Source organism: Scophthalmus maximus, chromosome 4, assembly GCF_022379125.1.
Source record: "Scophthalmus maximus strain ysfricsl-2021 chromosome 4, ASM2237912v1, whole genome shotgun sequence".
In the NCBI taxonomy this organism is placed as follows: domain Eukaryota; kingdom Metazoa; phylum Chordata; class Actinopteri; order Pleuronectiformes; family Scophthalmidae; genus Scophthalmus; species Scophthalmus maximus.
The window spans coordinates 25,421,808-25,443,956 of NC_061518.1; the positions used below are offsets into that span (position 1 = coordinate 25,421,808).

The 22,149-nt window shown below is 44.7% G+C and overlaps 1 protein-coding gene across 5 annotated transcripts in view; it reads right to left on the reverse strand.

Annotated features, from left to right (window-relative positions):
- znf536 (zinc finger protein 536) overlaps positions 1-22,149 on the reverse strand; it is a 224,190-nt gene that overhangs the window by 201,184 nt on the left and 857 nt on the right. For 2 of the 5 annotated variants that reach the window (XM_047331630.1, XM_047331629.1), the window contains exon 1: positions 11,168-11,645. The exons of 2 other annotated variants lie outside the window; for them this stretch is intronic. The gene's annotated coding sequence lies outside the window, so the exon portion shown is untranslated. Of the gene's footprint in view, positions 1-11,167; positions 11,646-12,056; positions 12,637-22,149 lie in introns of those variants that run through there. One more of the 5 variants, XM_035628683.2, reaches the window with a different exon arrangement.

A 22,149-nucleotide genomic window follows, 5' to 3' on the forward strand; every position in this document is an offset into this window, starting at 1 on the left:
TCTCCGACCCCTGATCCCAAGCAGCTCTGTCACTGTTAGTGGGTGGGTCGGATGAGGGGTGACGACGTGAACACAAAGTTGAAGGACTTCCTGTGGCACAAGCCAGGGTGTCATAAGCAGGATGAAGTGTGGAGGCACTTGGTTCCTCTGGTGGGTTACATTTTTGGCTCAAAAGGACCACTCTGGTTTTTAAAACCTAGGTCTCTTTTTCATAGTTTTGGCCTTTATCTCTATTGGTTATGATGAGATGTTTCTCAGCAACCTAACTGTGGGGATCTAGAAACACTGCGACACTGCAACAACAAGTCAGCCACAGCGAGTAACAAGAGTGGTCAGACGATCAAACAGGTCGCAAATACATTTCAATTTATGATAATAAACCACTTAATTGAGGCAAATCTGAAAACGCAGCTATGCAAACATATACAGGATAAAAAAATTTTAATGCATAAAGGTCAATGAGGCATCAGGTGTGCAAACTTCATCAAACTGCATTGAGATCCTTCCAAGACTGATCAAGAATGTCAACCCGAGGGTGGCACAGGAGGGAGAGGCTTCATTCTCCATCCAACAGTTAGGAATTTTAAAAGACATGTTTAATAAAAAATAAAAAACAATATATACACACTTTAGACGTACGGACAACATTTTTACAGATGTCTCTTCAGTAACGGTGGTCTGAAGGAATGATGTGTTTTCATCTGGTGGCAGCAAGGCTGACACAGTGAGCCATACAGCTCTGGAGTGTTGTTTGAATCGCGCATTCATATTTTGTTTCTTTCCATGTCTGATTTCTTTTTTCAACAACGTTACAAAATTTCAACATCTCAGCAGTTCTTTTGGTGACTACACCACTACCATGACCTTTCAGAAAATCCCATCCAAGTTTTAATAAACCTGAACAATCCATTGATAGTCACTTTCCTGCTTGTGACACTGAGTCCCAGCACAGTAAAACTCGAGAAATATTTCTTTGCGGTTAAGTCTTCCGTGACCTCATCCTATTCTTTCTTCACCGGGTGCAACAGAGTGGCAGAAGATTAGAAAGAGTGAATCTGTTCATAAATGACCCCCCCGGTTTTTGGGACACACAACTTCAAGTGTGAACTCACTCTCACCCTCGGAGCCTATCAGTGTCATCAACCACAACATGGATGAAAATGCTTCAAATGTTTATCTCTCCCCCCCCCCCCCTCTCTCTCTCCCTCTTTCGCTTTCTCTCCCTCTCTGCAGATCTGACAGTCCTGTTTACCAAAGCAGCCGACAGACAAGCTGAACAAGGGCCCGGGCCCCGGCACTTCCACTTAACTCTCTCCCCATTACTGCGATTGGTGTGAATGACACAACAAAAGAGATAAAATGCAGTTCTGAGGCGAAGAAAACAACTGCAGCTCACGATCAAAAATAATAATAACAACAAAGATGAGGATAAAAACAAAAGAGGAAGACGAGGGGGAGGGGGAGGGGGAGGGGGAGTCGGTTTGGGTTGGAGGGAGGGAAGATGATGAGGTGGGCCGTTTCTAAATACCAAAAAAAAAGACGATTTAAGAAAACTGTCGGAAATTGCGGGAGATCTGTAAAAGGTTTCTCTTTCAGCACGGTTGGGAACTCATCTTAAGACTTAAAAAGAGGTATTAAAGGAAAGAGCCAGGCGCCGGGGGGATTCTCCCACGTCAGCCAGCTCTCCTTTTAAATTCAACCCCGGTAATAACGGAGATAAATAATAGATGAATAGTATTTAGCTCCCACCTTGAACAACACTTTTAACGTAGTTCATGAAAGACTGACAGCTCTTTGGCGAGCAAGTACACGTGCACAAACATGCATTCGTACACGCGTGCGCCCGCACACACGTAGTGTGTATTTTACCTGATTAAATAAAACACCAGGTGGGATCCACTGATTGTTTGTGCGTGTGTGTGTGTGTGTGTGTGTGTGTGTGTGTGTGTGTGTGTGTGTGTGTGTGTGTGTGTTTGTGTGTGTGGGCGGGGGGGGGACATAAATAGACGAAGCAATGAAGGGAAGGAAAGATCATTTTGGATGAATTTCCCTCAAGTTCACATTCATCATTCGTGGTTTCATCGTCGACTGACGGTTGGTTTAGGTTCAGAAAGAGTCAGGGACTGAAGGGACAAACAAAATCCATGTGGAATTAATTGGTGATCACTGACTGATCATAAGGCCCCCTCCCCACCACCCATCCGAAATAATTTGCGTTCAGTCCCTACACTGTTTTTCTCTTATACTTGAAAGAGGCCTTTTAATGATGTATCAGAAAATAAGAAAAATATAAAAAAAACAAGTTGTTTTGGGACATCCTACCGTTGAATTAGAGCAAGAATAAACAGGAAGAATAAACAAGAAGACATATATATACACCTTTAAAAAAAATCACCCACGGTAGCACAGTAGCAACCCCTACTTTGTGTCCCCTGCCAGCTACGCCTCAGTTGATGCAGCCGTGGCTGCACCAGGCGTTTACAGAAGGCTGTGTGTTTAAACGCCTGGAATGCTCATTTGCCTTTTGGGTTTACTTATTTACTTTTGCATAAATGCAGAACAGTAATGTGGTATTAAGGGGGCTTCTCAGGGGGAAAGTTGTGTGTTTTTAAAACGCAGCTCCCCTCAGCTTCCTACTGTATATTAAGCAAGGTAGATGATTGATGCAACATAGATCCAATTTCTCTTGATTAAAAAAAAAAAAGAGATAAATAAATTAGGAAAATAATGCCAGGCGTAAGAGGAGCCCCCCCCCAAACGCAAACACACATCCCCCCTCCCTCACTCAAAGTCATCAGATACAAAATGAGACTCCAGGCTAAAATATTCGCAAAATTCCCAATAGCCAAATATAAAACGTGAAAATGTAAAAATGACTGCCTTGATCAACTCGAGCCCAGTAATCTGCAGCGCCAGCCACAGCTGTAACACCGCCACTGTCACTTGAAATAAAAAGCTAAACCTTTCAGTGCTTTCGATTGATTCTTTAATTCAGCCTGATATGACATTAAAACCCTTTGCTTGACTTCCACTGGCTGTGACAAATGTACCGGCGCTTAATAGAGGTGTGCAGACAGGCCGGCATTTCAGTGACTTTTATCAAACCGAATTTATCAACGCGGGCTACCAGGATCTGTGGCAGCAGCTTGTTCAGAGGGAAAGCCTACAGATACCGTTAAGTACATCATCCCTCCTCTCCCCGTGTCTCTGCCTCCCTCCTTCTCTCCCTCTGCTCCCTGCTTTTCTCTCCACGCTCCGTCCTGTCATCGCTCTGCCTACTGTGTATTTATCTCTTTCTCTCTGGATCTACCGGTCTGTGGATGTGGTACTTTGTATCCTACTAGATTGTTTTTTTGCGTTTTGGGTTTTTATTTAACCAAGGATAAAAACACAAAAAAGAATTCTCCCCAATGAGTCCCACTGCATAAACTGCACTTTTACTACCAGGTGAAAACTAAATCTCTCCTCTGAGGGGAATTTGTGTTACATGTCTTGGCAGACCAAGGGAGGTATCATGATCTTAAATTAAAGGTCAAGATGTGGGGAACCTCTGTATCATCCTGACGAGCTTGACTTTTTTTCTTCTCCATCGTCTCCAAGTGCTCTCCTCAATATTGTTACTATACTCTGTGAAATGCCTTTAGATAATTCATGTTGTGGTACTATGCAAATGAAACTGTACTGAACTAAATGGCCATTGATTCACTTGTGCATAGGTGAAGACGCTGGTGCGGCTGCATGGAAAGATCTATGATGATTTCCCAAAAGCAAAGTTCAGAAGTGTGCGGTACGTGGGGACTAATGGGTGACTTTCAGCAACAATTCTACCAGTGCAAAAGAAAGATGAATGGAGTGGCAGATGGTATAGACGACAAGTGAGGCGTCTCATATAAAAAAGATAGGGAAAATGATAGATAAGAGTGGGAGAGGATGGAGGGATGGAGAGAGGATGGAGAAATGACAGAGGCCGCGGCGGGGAGAGAGGAAAAAAAAGAAAGAGTATAATGGTGGAATGAGGAGAGCGATAAGGAGGCTTTTGAAGGGTCCTCTCAGATCCGGGGATTGCTCAGTTCAGCGCCGTCAGAGCCTCTGAGGTACTTGAACCTTGCCTGCCTTTCCTCCACCTCTCTGTAGAGCGGCTGCCCCGCAGGCCACCTGTAAACCGCTTTGACACATGATCCACTCCCACGGATGTAGTGGAAAAACACGCACACACACACTCTCACTCTCTCACTCTCTCTCACACACACACACACACACACACACACACACACACACACACACACACACACACACACACACACACACACACACACACACACACACACACACACACACACACACACACACACACACACACACACACACACACACACACACACACACACACACACACACACAGAGAAACCACTGCTTGCAGCCAGCTAAATGCACACAATCGCTTTAATGCGCCATCAAGGCCTGGTCTGTTTATTAACATTAGCACTTGATTACCAACTACCTGTCGCACTTTTCAACGAAGGGCCACTCACGGCAGAAACAAGAGTGCTACCTAATAGTCTCTCTCATGACATGTTGATTAAAATATAGAGTTTTTTTCCATTCTATTTTTGTCCATCTCTCATTGTCAGTTGTAAGCAAAAGATCCTTCAGTAAGACGGGGCGAATAACCTGCTATTATCCACGGCCCTCACGTTGGCGTGAACGTGGCACTAGGAGGGTTTTGACCTTCACCTCCTGAAGGCTGAGGGAAATGGGACACCTTGGAGTTGAATCAAGCAATTAGACGGATGCCGTGTCGCCGCCACAAACAAGAGGCAGGGAAATAAAAAGGCACCTTTTTTTTTTTTTGCATGAATCAGAAAATTTTTTACTTGAAATGGAAGTCTCTAATGGATATGAAAATACACAAAAATGATTATTATTATTGCTCAGTCACAAGGCAAGAATTAAGGCTCCTGATCCACGGCAAAAAAAGAAAATGGAGAGTAAAAAAACGATGGCTCCTGATTAGGCATTGTCAAAATATTTGCAGTAGAGGAATTCCACCAGGCGAGCGCAGAATCGGCTCCTTTACAAAAGAGCGATCTTCCCTGAGTAACAAGTTGGTGCAATGATTGTCGACAGAAGAGGAGCTGAAAATCCCCCCCGGGCAAGAGAATATCCCGCTATTGTAGTCTTAACCCGCGAGACCTGGCGGGGAATGTACAGCTTTCACAGTCACTTCTCATCCTATTTGTAGTACTGCCGCTGACGTGTGAGCGACTGGGCCAGAGCAGGTCACTTTCCTCCTCTTATTATTTTTTTTTTAATATATAATTTCAATGTCTTCCTTATACTTTTTAATAACAAGGGCCTTTTCCCTTTTCACGCATTTTTAAGACTCTTTCTTTTTTTTTGTAAACCAGTGCTACCAAAAATATTTGAGGGGTCATTCATCTATAGAGTGTTATTTTCCCTCCCTCGCCCTCCGTCCTCGTGCCAAACCACTTTTTTCATCTCTCTTTTTGTATTTTTTGTTCCACAAGGCAAGTTTCATTAAAGATCCAATTATGCAAATCAGGTGCTGGAGAGGCAGTTGAATATGCACTATAATGGTGTACAGTAATCGTTCGACACAATATACGGCATCCGGGGCCAGATTTACGAGTGCAACAGTACTGCAACGCCTCCGTCCTTTGGTGAAAAACCTCTTGATCATAATTAAAGGTGCAGGAGTTCTCCCCGGCACCGCCATGCCCTCCCTGTTCTCCCTCTTCTCCTCCGCCGCGTCCCTCTGTTCCTCTCCCCTTTACCTTGTGCTACTCCGGCACGCTCATTAGCAGAGGTCTGGGACTTTTACAGAGGTCACATCCGAGAGGCAGAGGCAGCTAAAGAGCAGACATGACACGTGGGATGCAGTCAGTGATGGTATGTGAAGTGGATAATAGACAAAACCTACCTCACACACACACACACACACACACACACACACACACACACGTATAACCTTCCGTCTCATGAACAGCGGAGGTATTTACCACAGTCTTGGCTGAGCGTGGCTGAATGCTAAGCAGTAACAATTCTCTGCTTCAGGACCTCTGATTGATGTGTGCTCGCCTGTTTGTGTTAAGCTGTTTGCTGTCTGCGGAAATGACATGGCTGAAAACGCAGCGCCATTCCACACATCAAAAGGGAGAGCGGTCGTGACATTGCATGACGCATCCTTAGATGAAAAAAGCTCAAGAACTTTGAGTATGAACATTTTTGAAATAAAAATAAATAAATTTGAATAAAGCCAAACTCAATAATGCCTTAATGTGAGGGGAGGATCAGCAGGGAAGCCGGGGGGTTGGGGGTTGGGGGTTGGGGGGGGGCAAAGGAGGAAAATCACAGGTTGCGAGGATAGAGAGTTTCAGAACACATTCCTTGTTGGTGTTGTTGATGTGAGTGACAACAGATTACATAGACAGAGAAAGAGAGAGAGAAAGGGCAAAGCAAAACAACTGGCTCAACACTGGACTCTACAAGACTGAGCATTTAAACTAGCCCTGGAAAAAACACACACACACACACACACACACACACACACACTGTATAAACACTGTTGTGCAGGCAAAACTCCCACGCACACCCGACCTGCGTCCGTACACAGGCTTATTTAACAAAGTCTGGTACTTAAGAAAGCACGGAGACTGTGACGGAGAAGCCAGATGTAAAATTAAATACAATTTAAAGACAGAGATCCTCCTTGCCCACATCTCAGTCCAAGACGACTTCCACCCCTTTCTTTTGCTCCCTCATCGTCCAGACCTCACCCTCGTCCTCGTCCCCAACCCACGACTCCTCCGGCTGCTCAGACAGGCAGACGCTCCTTGTGATGGCACCCCGGCATGCGAGGACTGAGTCAAGCCTATATCTGTCAGAACCTCGTCTGCCCCACACTCTTTATTCTTAGATCAAACTGACGTCCGTGATTACTACCCCCCCCCCCCTCCCCATTACCCCAACCCATCCACCCCCCTCTTCTCCTCCAATCCTCCACCCTGAAAATGTTTATTATCTCATGGCAAAGAACACAGCAGGAAAAATATTCTGTACGCGCAATTCCTTAAGTACAGAACGAGGCATTCTCACAGAGCAACACAAGCAATGCAAGTGCACAACAGGAGGATTGTACCTTAGCTCTCATTTAAACAGTGATTCAATAAAGCTGATCATTTTTCAATTGAAATTCTATTTGATACCATATTAATTTCTAATGTATATTTCCCATTCAGATTTACAGCACGTTATCTACATTCTTTCACAGGGAGTTTTACAAGTTTTACTTTGCCCCAATATATACATATATATATACCTTTTTTTTTTGTTGGGGGGGGTTGGTATGACATGTAACAAGGGACAAATTGAACCATTAAAGTTTTACCTGAATGATATGTGTCTTGACCATCGGACACCTGTGATTCTGATTTGATGCAATTGAATGAAAGTGACGCGTTCAATTTATATTTGCGCAACAAATAACTTGAACATTAAAAGGCGTTTTGGATCAAGGCTTCATGCAAAGGCTGGAGAAATATGGTCGCTCGTTAACAATTCATTTCACAAAAAGGCTCATTATTAAGTCCTAAAAAAGGCCTGATAATGGCCAAAGGTCAGTGGCACTAACTTCCATGAAACTCTGAGGTCGTCCCTGACCCCTTCAATTTATCGCCACAGCGGAATAAATAAAATCTTCTTTATGGTGACAGAAATTCTAACAAATTGTTCCAGATTTCTGTGTAAAGTGTGTAATCTAGTGTGTGATGTTCTGTGGTCGGCAGTCTCTTCACGACTTCACATCCCACATTTGATCCAAAGCTTTGTGTGTGCATGTGCGTGTGCATGCGTCGATGTGCTTGTCATGTTCGTCTCTCACAGCAATGGCAGCATCGTCCCCTCTCTGGCTTGAACTCTGCAGATCAAGGTCATGGAGCTACAAGGCTCAAACCAGACTAACGCCTGTGTGTTACAGACCTCTCAGCCCTCTCCTTGCCTCTGAAGGGACACACAAACACACACACACACACACACACAGAAACACATGTACCCAGCCGCCCTTTCCCGGCTGTAGATCAGAACCAGAATGGGAATGAAACAAATGGGTGGGGGGTAGGTTGTGCGTGTGTGTGTGTGTGTGTGTGTGTGTGTGTGTGTGTGTGTGTGTGTATAGGGGTGCCTTCACAATGACTGCACATATCAATTAATGGCTAGCTGATGAGCAGAGCCGGCCTGATCTGGCCTGCCCACCACCGCCCTGATCCCAGCGGACTGGGGGCCCTGGCCTCGCAGCCTGTACAGCTGGAGCCCTCTCCCCTATAATTACATGAGACGGGGATCAACTAACCACAGTCAGGCTGCCTGTTCGACTGTGGACAGCGTGTATCGCAGGATACAGGACAACTTCTTTGTGGTGGAATTATGTGTTGTCCAATTGATTGCACACGTGTATTTTCTGTGCTGCGAGGAGATTATGTAATTTGTGCAACCACTTCACTGCAGGTTTGTATGTTTTGCCGATGTACTGGGACGTCTCCTCGTGTGCCGCCTTCTTTGTGCGCATTTGTTAAACAAGTGTGTGATTTCTTTTTCCCACACTGATTTTTCCATCCTGTTTAAAAAAAAAAAAAAATCTGATTGTGTACATGTCAACGTGCAAATAATTCACTGTGCGTCGGGCTGACAACGCGGCAGCTTCAGTCGAGTGGGTCTACTCCACGGTGAACTGAGTGGCTGACTGACTGATTGACAGCCCGGTGAAAAGAGGACTGTTTTGATGCCATCCATGGTCTCTCTCTCTCTCTCTCTCTCTCTCTCTCTCTCTCTCTCTCTCTCTCTCTCCCCCCCCCCCCCCCCCATCTCCCTCCCTCCTGTCTCCCTCAACCCTCCCTTCGCCTTCGTTTTCAGCAGAGAGATGTGTATCGCCGCGCTCAGTCATGCCCCGCGGCCCCCCTTTTGCAACGCTGACACGGGCACAGGTGGGAAAGCAACTCATACAAGATCAACGGCGACCGCTACAGACTGGCTCCCGAGAACAGATTTTGAGCTTCGCTGCTCAGAAAGTTGCCGCTTAAGAAAATGTCAACATACTTTTTGTGTGTGTGTGTTTGTGTGTGTGTTCTTTTTTTTTGCTGTAATAAATCCCAATCTCACACTGACTCTAAAATAAAAACACCCCATCCATAAAACGTGAATTCCTCAATTTAACTTGCCAGGAAGTGAAGATAAATAATGCTCGCGCATTTTCATAAAAATAGACATTCTATTGGCAGCATTACCGATAATTACCTGGAAAATTCATTAATGAGTTGTATATCATATCAGACGCATCCTGATCGTAGAGATGAAAATATAAGAAGCAGGCCTAATGAATATTAAATAACTTGCCAACACAAACCAAAAAGGGCCTTGACACAGGCCAGTCTGCAAAGATAGGCCTTTTCTCAAACACGGTTTCTCTTCCAAAAATATTTTTCCCCGAGAAGAATGACAACATTTCAACTTGTAGCAGAGCAGAGAGGTGCACTAAAGGGCAGGCAGGTCTGTGAGGCTGCCTGCACTGTCAGAGGAGCAGGGACAGATATCCATTCGCTATTTCACGTCCAATAAGGGAATGAAAGGTGCTGACAAAAAGGGTCTACGCCCAGACACTATTTCAGACATAATATCCGCCCTGTGCATACCATTAAACAATGACAGCATCTCAACTCGGGCAGAACATCTATTTATCCCTTTTCCTTCCGCAATGAATCTGAGGAAGATTCTTTTTCTGGGGGCTGAAGACAACTTCAGCGAAGGTTAGAGAAACAGTTGCAAACAATGTGATAGACATTGTTCAGTATTTTAAGAATGATGACATGTGTCATTGCAGCCATTGTAGAGCTGCTGGAAGTGGCTGGATAACCGGGGTCAGATCACTGAGGGGTCAATTGTGGTTCCAAGGAAAAGGTCCTCCCCACACAAGGCGCACGGTAAGACAGAGGCTTTAAATGGGATTACAAGCCTCATCCCCGGTGCAACCAAGCTATCACTGACAATTCAGCACTGGCCCATCATGTCAGCACGAATTCGGATAGAGATTCCTTGATTTGTTCAACCTGCTGGGTGTTTAGAAGAAGAAGAAAAAACTTGAATAAAAGATAAAGAGACTCCTGGAAGGAGGGGTTTAATAACATGTCACACACTCGACCTCTTCCATCCTCCAAATAGTATTCACTGATGGGCTCTGTCATTTTATATTTCCACACTAACGGGTGTCTATTAGTGTCTTTTACAACAGCTTTCTGCCACCTTCTCTCACTCAAAATAGTAATAACAACCACATTGCTCTGTACCAGATTTGACAACAAAATGTCAAACCTCGTGGCTGCTGATATGCACCTTAATGTCCAAATGCCATCGTGGGTCTCCTCGACGCAGAACGCGGAGATCTCTCCTCATTCATGAGGTCGATCACTGCACAAAATGGCAGGTCTCAACCGGCTCTTCCATCTCACAAGTTTTGACACATGGTGGCAAACGCACCGGTAAACTTTAATCCCCCCCCCCACACACACACACACACACACACCACAACCACCCTCCTCCTCCTCCCCCCGCACTCTTTCGGCACAAGTGTCGGCAGAAAAGTTTTCCCTGCTCACTCTTTAACGGGACTTTTCTATAAAGAAATAAAAATCAAAGTCTCAGGATGTCATCTGTTCGATCTGTTCACGAGCAATATTGTGGGGGGGGCGGGGAGCCGTTGCACACGCATGGCACCTTTTTAACGCACCGAGGGAAACATGCAAACAAAAATAGATCAGGCTGCAATTTATTTTTCTGCTGGAATTTTATAATAAAGAAAAAAAAAAAAAAATAGTTCGGCTGCAAGGTGTCGAGCCGGGCAGCCCCCATGTCTTGGTCCCAGCTGCTTTTTTGTCACCGGGTTGGGCTTTTTTTTTTTACGATCGTCTCTCGCCACGGATAATTGCTCTGTTATTTTCTAATCATGGCTGGGGAGACATCAGGAGCCCCCCGCCGCGCTGCTCCCGCACAAACAACCACAATCCTCCCCTAAAAAAAAGAAAAGAAGAACTAACTTCCCACAGAGTAACACACTCCCGGGTCACTCGTGGAGCTCCTGTAGGACCAGCGCACTTCTTACCTTTTCAATTTGGCGAAGCGCCGGGCTAACTCCTGCGCGTAAACGGTGCGTTGCGAGCGCCAGTGTTCAGTGAATAATGAGGCATGTCCATGCGATTTCACCCGATCGCGTTCTCTGTCGGGTGACGTCGGCGCTGCAAAAGTGGTGCTCGGACCTGTTAAATACTGTCCGCTCCTCGATCCTGTCCCCACAACTGCTGCCCGAGTTTGAGAGGAATGAAGACGCCGCTCGCTCCACGGACTTGACTCCTGTGCTCGCCTGCCTGCCTGCCTGCCTGCCTGCCTGCCCCCCCTCTCTCTCTCAGTCGCTGTCTGCTAAAAGTAAACGTTTGCGTTGATGCCGATCCCCGGGCATCAGCGTGGCCCCTTCAGCTTGAACGGCCCCTGTCTGGAAGGTGAAACGCGTTGTGCCGCTCAGAGGGAACTCCATTGTGGAACGCGGGGCGGACTGGCTGGATACAGCCCGGGTCTTGCGGTGTTCGCCGTTTGACGGGGATGTGGGGGGGGGGGGTGGGGGGTGGGGGGGCAGCGGAGCCCAGCGGTGATCAGAACCTGCTTAAAAGAAATAATCGCCTGAACGTTACATCCCCCCCCACCCTCCCCCCGAGTGCCTTGACAAGAGAGGGGCAGAAAATCCCATTCTCAGCCACCTTACTTTCTTTCTGACCTTGAACCTGTCCATAAACACTGTTTTATTTCAAAAATAATGTTCCCCCCGGTTCTCACACACACACACACACACACACACACACACACACTGTACGTAGCCGTTCACACACAGCCAGCCTCGCCGCCCGGGCGCCGTGCGCTAGGAAGCGGTCTCGGATTGACAAGCTCTGCGTAAAGACACGCAGGTCACAAATTTCACTCCGAAAAGTGGAAAGCGTTACCTTTGTTATTGAAGTGAACTGTTGCGGCTCTCGGTCCTCTTCTGCTCGCTGTAAGAAACGGTGGGGGGGGGGGGGGGAACTCCAGGAGGAAAGAGTGATGCCTCCCGTGCGTCCCGAGCGCCAGTCGCCGCTTAAGAGAAGTAATGAGTGATAAAGATGACGCTCATCTATCTGCACTGTAACCTTGTGGCGTATTTAATGTAAATAAGCCCCGTTGTGTTGCCAATCCCCGCGCGCACAGACGCAAAGCCGCTCCTCGGGAACTCGCTTTTGCCCCCTGTTTTTTTTCTTCTTCTTCTTCTTTGCTGCTCTCTCTCTCTCTCTGTGTGTGTATTGACGATTTATTCTCTCTGTCCGGGAGCGCAGAGGGGAATGAACGTCATTATTTGAAAATATGGTACATCAGTAATGCGACTCGTCCGATTTGTGAATGGACGCATTTGTACGCGGCTCGCTGGAGATCAACTCGGTCCGCAAAAGGACCAAATACTTTTTTCTTTTCTTTTTTTTTAACCCCCTCCCGGTGTTTCCAACGGGAGCATCTAAACTTGAAGTTGGCACAACTTTTCTTTTTTTTTTTTGTTGCGATGCGTTAAAAAAATTTTTTTTAAAAACAACGCAGAAAGACGTCCAGCATGGACCGAACTCCTGTGGCAACTAAAAGCTGCCGTGCAGGATGGTTTTGATATATAATGCTTCTATAGAGGGGTGGAAGAGACTAAATAATGCAATTATAGATTCAGTGTCCCAGCGTTGACAAAAGGCAGGGCTTCAATAGAGGCTTTGTTACAGGATTATATAATGATTATGGGGTAATTATGGGAACGGTTTGATAATAATAATAAAAAGGAAAAAAAGTATCAAGCGCTCCCTTGCACGGACAGCTTGTTTTCTATAATGTAAGTGCATGAGGAGAGGAGAGTGATAAGAGACAGACAGACAGACAGACAGACAGGCAGGCGGTGCTGCTGACAGCTAGTGGCAGGATGACGGCAGACAGCCCCGATTATTCAAAATGTCGAACCGAGAGACGTATTAATGCCACAGACTGAGATACGATCACATGTGCTCAGAACCGGACATGGGTCCACAATGGAATATCTCGGGGTCATATTCATGACAGCCCTGTGGGTTAACCCCCCCCCCCCCTCCCATCATCATCATCGTCCTCCTCTCCCTCAGCCGCCACGCCGCTTGTGCCATGCTGCATGTGTCTCACACACACACACACACAGAGAGAGGGAGAGAGAGAGGGGGGGAGAGAGAGAGAGAGAGAGAGAGAGAGAGAGGGGCAGACACACAATGTGAATGGTCACTGACAGAAAGACACTCCATCCCCGTGAGAATCAAACCCGCACCTTGCAGCGTATGAATGATGATTTTTATTATTATCATTATTATTTTAATGACATTCAGGATTTCATCATAAAACTTTTCTACCGAAACTTATATCTAGAAAAAATGTGTTTATTATTATTTATTTTTATTTAGTCATACTAATTATCAGGTATATGAAGAAATATATCACCTTTTTTTTCTTTGGACTTTATAGATAGTTAAATTGTGCTTCTTAAAATATACTTTTTCACAATAGCTTGTGCGCATGCTGGCCACGCACGTGTGGCATTGTGTGAGACTTTAATAGATAGCCTAAGCCACTGGTTTCTTCCCGTTCCCAGACAAAACACATCTTCCCCTTTCAAAGATACCCCACATTCATTATGCACTATGAAAATCTGATTCTCATGCTGCTCCTTTAAATGGTTATATGGAATTCAGTTTGATGCATATGAATTTCTCTTTTTTTTCTTTCCTTCTTTTTTGGAGCATTTTCCAAATAAAGAAAAGAAAAGAAAAGAAGAAAAAAAAATCCTCCCCTAAAGAAATTAGCATAACCATTCCCCATCAATAATATTGCTATCTCTATGGGAGTGATAGCAGCGAGCAGTAGGGGTGTTCCTTTTGCCGATTCTCCATGGATCAACAGCGCATCATCAGTTCCTTTTGAACTTGTTATAGCAAGTCAAGTGATTCTTTATCGGCTGACAGGCCTCACAATGCATCGGGGATGGGAAAGCAGGTCAAAAGGAAGTTGCCATATGGACTTAAGCATGCAAATTTCTAACAATGCACAGCACCGAGGGCTGCACTCTCACAGACATACCACCATATACTAAATGTTAGTAGTCACGCAGAAGTGTTTTTTTACAGGCAGACACAGATCTCAGTGGCTCAAAGTAATTGTATGCAGAGTGAGTAGTGTGAAACCAATTTCGGCAGCACAAGGGTGGGAGACTTTTAATGTGATAAAAGCCAAATATAAATGCACTTATGAAAAAAAGAAAAAAATATATATATATCTTATCAACAGCAGAATATAAATGATTTGCAGCTGCATTTTTATGCAAATTAATGATATTTATTTGTGTTTGAAGGCAAGTGTGAAGCTTTATCTGCCATTTAACATGTTAATAAAAGTTAATCGAAAGTCCAAATCCTAAAGTCCTTTAGGCTGCTGCATGAAACCTAATTATGAGAAGGCACATTCATGATTTATTTTTTATTTTATTTGAGTATGATGCACACTATGTGAGTGATGGACACTGTAAAGACAGACAGGAAATGGTCTGGCTGTGCCTTCATTTGCTTTTGCAACAGGTGCAGCGGCATCACATTAATTCCCATTACCCCCCGAGTACTGTTTTACATCTCCGCTCGCATTAGGGCTTTTAAATCTTGATGACTCTTTCCATGCTCTCATTGATTATACTTCAGTGAATAAATTAATCTCTCACACTTCAGTGTCTTTCACATCTTCAGGTCTGTACAGTGTCGCACAAAAGCAGTAGTAGTTGCTCATGTTTTAACCCTGTGATTGTCTCGCATTACTTGCATTTCACTGAAAATGAATGGGGGCTTGTGAGCAATCGGGTAAGTCAACACCTCACGGTGAAAGAAATTCGGTGCAGTGCTGCATTTCTGCTCAAGTACGCGGCCTGTGTTTGTGCCGAAGGGACAGGAGGCAGGGGCAGTGTTGGCCGGCGGTCCTGGGAGGGTCATCACTGCCTTATTACTGCCATGTTAGTGACTAGCAGCTGAAGATGGCTCCGCTCCCTGCCCCTCTGCTTGGGAGTCATCCAAGACAGCGTGCTCCAAAAAACAGACCGGCCACTGTTCACTCCTCAGATAGATTAAGACGTTATTCCACTGCTCTGGCCATCTCTGTTCGACTCTCTGTCTCTCTTTAACCCTTAACAGCTCCACGTCTGCAACATGCCCGCCTGCTCCGTCCGAGGCCTGACTGCGAATTTCGACTCTTGGGGAGTAGACACAACAACCTAAGACCATGACTGCAACACGATAGCAATGTTTTCATGGTGTTGTGTGTGCCAGTGTAGAGGGGACCATGAAATTATGTAATTTGGGTGGGGAGGGGTGCAAGTGGTGTGTGAGTCCCCATGTTTGTGTCTGTGTGATGACTGCATCTATAAAGCCAGATATTGTGCCCAGCTTATATTTTAATGCAAACAAGACGGGAGTTTGGCTTCCCCCAGAGGAAAATAAATGCTTTTCTTTACTTCAAATTGAGTTCCTCAAAGTCTAATTTGTAGCAACCCTTTGATGAACAAATGTTTTCAGACCATCGTGCTTTAATGAAAAGGGAGTGGGCGCAATTTTAAACAATCTGAAGCCCTGAACCCTCTGCGACTGTAAACTTTAAATTTTAAACTTTAGAATTTGTATCAATTACACTTTCAAGTTCTGACAGGGCCTTTAAATAAGAGCCAGTACGCTGGCAGTGGAAAACTTTCACCATACCAGATTCATTTCCACTGCAATCATCTCCCCTATTGGTGACATCAATCCTTCATGTGAGGCATTAATGTTTTCAACAAATGCACAGTAAACACACACTACTGTCTCAAGCTCTCCCCCCGATGACTGGGGTCAGAGACTGTGCATGTTTGTCAGCTCCGATTGTTAATGAAATGCTCACACGTATACAGTACAGGCAAATATTTAGAGGCCGAGATTTCATCGCGGACAAATCTGCGATTCTTCGGGGAGCACTGCATTTCTTTATTTGCCAGAACAGAGAGTATACTCAAGATCAAACTTGTCCGGGCTTGATGAATGCGGAGGAGCAGGAAGTGTACGGCCAATGACTGATAACCAGTGTGATTTTAATTTAAATCATATGAATAGAAGTTTGCCCAAAGCAGAAACAAAATACATCTAAATGAAAACATCTGACTCTAATTGATTAAGAACAATGTTCTGCGTAGTAGGTCTAGAATATCCTTGTTTGGATACTGATTTGATTTCTTTTTTCACAAGGGAAGAGGAACTGCTCTGTGCGTGTGTGCGTGTGCGTGTGTGTGTTCCTACCATAAATCTTTACTTAGCCCCGAATTGGGTCTCATGTGCTACCATTACATTTGGGCGACAGCACGAAGCATCTGATTTTTGGAGATATAAATACTCTGCAATCTTTGAAAAACCCAAGAAGGTCGTTCATGAATACTTACTGCTGTACTGAAGGTATTTCCACAATCCACAAAGACTGTCTTAACCATCTGAATGGAAAAAATATTCCCTTGGTTAAAAAATTACTCATTTACTCTTATTCCCTTTTTCAAGTTACAAATGTAATTCCAAATCCAAACAAAGATGGGAGCGGGATGTTTCCTTGCTCAGCACATTGTTATTCACTTTCAATAAGTTTCTGGAGATACCTGCAGAGGCAGCGAGTACTGGTGTCTGGGTAAATGTGTGCCGGATTTTTGTATTCCTGAAAACTTAAAACAAACCAGTGCAGCACTCAAAGCCCAAACACTAACCCCATCTCAATAGCAAAAAAACATTTCATCTTCACAGGGAATGACCCCTCCACGAATTCATCTCGTGCACATTGACATTCAAACTAACTCTTGCCCACGTTTGGCTTGTCGACCTGTTTGTCGGTCAGTTGTTGCCTCACAGCTAAGTCTGCTCTTCACCTCCAGAACGGACGGGTCCTCGCGCGCCGCCCCTCGCCGTCTCCTGTCCTTTCACCTTTCCACCAGAGTCCATATTTCCTGGATAGTGTGCCATCATATTTTACTATTACCTATCAATTGGTTTCTAATCGCAGTAACGAGGCAGCTAGCTGGCTGGTGACAGAGCGCTAACGGCCTCACAGGGAACATTAAGGAGGCTGGGTTATGCTGTGGGCCGTTAACTACCTACAGGCGCTGGCTAATGGCTCCAAATGACCTCCTCAGTGGCTATTAGCACATAATTAGAACCTGCAGACCAGTGGTGACCTCCGCCGGACACACGTGATTACTCCTCTCTCCCCACCCCCCCGTGTTCCCCCATGCTCTCCCACTCTCTCCTCCTTTCGTTGCCTCTTCCGTGCTTTCCCTTCCCTCATGTCTTCACTTCTTTCTCGGCCATTCTTCCTCTTTCTTGTCTCCTTTTTCTCTAATGCTCTGTAGGATTACACCGACTCCCTGGTGGGAAGACTACCACTAAAATTAATCTCTTTATGGTGCCCAGATACAAAAATATTCCTCCTCTTCTGTAGGTCCTGGGAAACTGTCATAGCTACATTCATACAAGGTCTGATTATCAGTATAAAAACAGTTTCATTGAATTTTAGTCTTTGTTAAAGCTTGCCACTGCGTGTTGGCACTCAAAGCCCTTTGTACCTTGCTGACAATTGTCGGCACCACCTTGACCTGATTCAGCAGCACTTCCTTAAATCAGCAGATAATGTGGCTCTGCAGTGAGTGAGAGAAGCTAAACGGTAGATAAAAGTGCAAGGTGCTGCCATCCCACAAAAGGGCTCACTTGAACTAACCTCTGTATACACTTCAGCAACAGTCTCCCGTTACACAGAACAAAAGAGGCGCTTTACTAGGTTAGTGTCAGCTCAGGAGCAGCAGGGACACAATGAGAAAACAACAAAGGAATGTGCTGATTTTTGTGTGTGTGAGAGAGAAAATGCAACACAGTACCAGTGCCTTAAATTATCAGTGAATTATCTCCGAGCCTGTGGGAATTATGTGGGTTATTTGTAACAAGCAGTCAAGGACAAGTGGGCCTTGTGTTACAACTATGAGATGAATACTAAACACACCAAAAAAATTCCTGGCCAACTATCTATCTTTCCAGGCCATCTCTTATCCTTGGAAATAAGAAACAGGTACATGTTCTCAAATGAGCTGAAGATGACTGAGGCCACGAAGTGGAGAGTAAACTCCACCACACAATAAATACAGCTGGTGAATCCTCGACCATATCACTGGCTCGCATGTGGTAATGGTGAGAAAAGAGCAACAGGTCCCAGAGGACCCGACCTGGACCTAAAAGCAGTTCGAGAATCCAAAACCTGTTTCAAGGCCGTGACATATACGGCTACAACAAATTATTTAAGCTTTGTCCGACATCTGTGCCATCTGGTAGCAGGATGTAAAAAAGACACTGTGGAAGAGAGCATATCATCCCAGCAGAAATTATTTCACCAACAAGTCCTCAAATCAAAGTTAAAGACTGATGTTTTATTAACAAATCCCTCTCATTACCTTTTCTCCATCACAATTCCTATAGCTGCTAACGGGCTCTGTCACTTAAACACAAACACTTTTCACAATCACTCTTGATGACAAAAGTCTTCCATTGCTGGAACTTTTTAACTTTAGGTGCTAAACCACAAAACGGGCAACTGAAAGGGCTTTAAAGACACATTCAGACTGCAAACATTTAGTGACCTCGTCAATATGTCATAAAATCATATTGCACTGCCTGAACATGCATTTGGATAACTTCGACAAGGTCTCAAAGAATAATCTTTTGCACCAAGACTGCATCAATGTAATCCTCTAAGAGTCTGACCTGTGCTCTGTGCAGTGCCCACTAGAGGCCGAAGAACTGCTACTGCAGCTGGGTGGAGTGTGGGGGTGCGAGTCTGTGTGAGGCCGAGCCAAGAGGTCTCCAGCGTATTAAGATATCCCAATTTCCTGTCCTGTGTCACCAGGTCTTAAGAAGCTGTTTTGGACTGTGTCATGAGTCTCTCTCTCACTCACACACACACACACACACACACACACACACACACACACACACACACACACACACACACACACACACACACACACACACACACACACACACACACACACACACACACACACACACACACACACACACACACACACACACACACACACACACACACACACACACACACACACACACAAATAACAGCAGTCCTCACTGAATTAATTTGTTTTTCGCTTTCAGCAGTCCTCTGGTCTTTGCAGCGGAAATGTCTCTTAACCATTGGTCCCTCTAACTACTCATAGGATTTTATCTTACAAATCAGTTTACTACTGCTGCTGCTGCTCTTTGAGCTTTTTTAAGATACTCAGTTTACTGAGGGATCACACAGTGGACAAATTCCTTCGCTTAGGCACAACATTTCACACACATACAATGCAATAATATTAAGAGAAGAATGTTGCATTGCGGTTGATGGTGAGGATCATGGCCCCAGTGTGGGCCAGTTATCATGGTGGAGCCACTGTATCCAAAAATAGCCTCTGGTTTGGATGCTGTCTTATTTTTGGGGGGGGGGGCTGTGGTTATGCTGAGTGTGCCACAGCAGCCTGTCAAATATCAGGGATGCACACAGAAATGTGCACACTCATGACCAGACAGACGTGAGTCAGACACATGCAAACAAAAGATACAGTGGCATGCAAACAGCCAGTCTTATGCACGTACCTCAAGAAGAAGCACACATGGATGCCCCGTGCACACGTGCTCAAGAATGAGAATATACCTAATTACAGTGCACTGCTATAAAGGGATGAATGTGAACGAAAGAAAGCTTAAGCCAGTAAGAGAAGAGAGATACACTGGAAATTGCACTTCCATGTCATCCATTTCCTGAAGATGGCTGCAAACCCCTGGACACACTTAATCAGGAAAAGGGCACACCTCCGAGTATCCATTCTTTTGTAATGGCATTACACCACAAGAGTAAGATTTAGAGATCCTTTAATGTGCCAGAGTCTTCTGCATAAAAGTATATACAAAGGTTAATATTGCAATAATATGTTCCTGGAGGGCATTGCAATCATTATCTCTCTGGTGGTATCAATTAGAAGCACTTTACTGCAGGTAATGACTAAGATTCTGGTACAAAATGACATTATTATTATTATCCCCATCTATAATTTCAGAGTGGATACACAAGACGTGGGGGGAGGGGGGGAAGAGAAGGATAAGTTCAACCAAAGGTAGGCATAAAAAGTGAGAGGACTTTTACTGTTGGGACTCGAGGACGGAAACCGAGGCTGGATGGCTCATCTCAGCGCTTGCGCGTGTCTACAGTGTGCTAACATCCACATGTGCTGGAGTTTTCAAAGCCCCAAATAATACACAAATTAAAACGTGCATCCTCTTATTCATGGCTTGACTGTCTGTCCTAGTTTCCTCAAAGCGGCTTGTGTGTTTACATGAGCGCGCGCGTGTGTGTGTTAGAGAGAGAGAGAGAACAAGTGAGAAAGAGAGATAAATCCTAGAAGAAAGCTTCGACAACCTGGCGACAAATATTTGCATTCCTCAAAACACGGGACTATTGTTCTTAGCTCTTTTCATCCAAAGAGAGAGAGAGCGCGAGGGGGGGAGAAAAAAAGTTCGAAATGTCTAAAGAGATGTGTGTTTGTGTGTGTTTTTGTGTTGTGACCTTTGTGCTTAGCTCCAAACATTCATAACGAGTGCTCTTCCCCTTATTGACCCCCTCATCAAAAACATGGATAATTGAGGAATAAAAAATGCTCTTGGTTGTCCTAGTGGGCATTAGACACAGCGATGCAGGCCCTCAGACTTTTGATTTAGCTGTTTTATATTTAATAAGCACACACAAGAGCCTCGGAGGTGCCTTTTTTAGAAGAATTTAATTGGACGTCGGTGACATCCATCACGGGGTTGTCATGGCATTGACCTTTCCACGGAGGCTATTCATAACCAGGAAGTTACATGAGCCGGGTTGCTGCCTACTTCGTCACACCCACCACAATGATGCTCTATCATTCACACCGTCCTCCAGCTGATAACACTCAGATGTGACTCGCTGACAAACAAATTTGCTCCTCGCCGCTACTGTTAAGATAATATTGAACCTAGCTTCCTATTGTTTCACAGTGGCCTCTGATTAGGGTTGAACTCTTTTAACTGTACTGCTAAAGTTAATTACCTTACATGCTGTTGGTGGAGATTTCTGTTTATAAAAGCTTTGGAACACCGCCTGCAAGTTAAACAGTGACTGATCGAGGACAAGATATTTGGTCAGTGTGAAACATTTATAATAGGTCCCCGAACTTTCAGTGTAGAGGAAGAGTAGATAAGGGCCAAACGTAATTAAAACTACAAGGTCAATTTAGGCAGAAGTCTGCAGTATGCTACGGCTCACAGTAAAACTCCACCTAATCAAATGTGTCTTTTGTTTATACACAGTTATGGTCAGATAAGTTTATTAGATATGTTCAATTCAATGTTTCAATTCTTACGTTTCCGGTTTTGGTTGATCAGCTGGCGACTGTGGTCGCTAGCACAGTGAGTGCATCTGTTCACTGTATACTGTAACCATAGACATATATGTTATATACAAATAGACGTAGTCACCGGGTCAGGAAAGTGAATAATACAGCATAATGTTCATTTAGTAAATTATGGTCTCATTTAGAGTCAAATAGACGATAAAGCGCAGTATGAATTTGGGCGTTTATACTGTGTGATTGACACCTTGTACAGTGGGTGCAGGTCCCAGGTGTAGGTGGACGTGCATTCGACGAGCTCTCAGTCAGGCCCACCCCCTTCCTCCAAATATAGTTACTTCATTTAAAAAACCTAAATGGCGCTTGTCAAAATACAAAACACAGGGCTTCAAAACGGCAGTTCACAGACCAATGAGTGATGCCACGGTGGGTTGCCACTTGACTGCAACTTTATCAATATCTGGGGTTCTCTAACATACGATCTTAAAGTTGGTTGGTTATTTACCAAGGTCTATTCATCCCCGTCAAAAGGTACAATATATTCT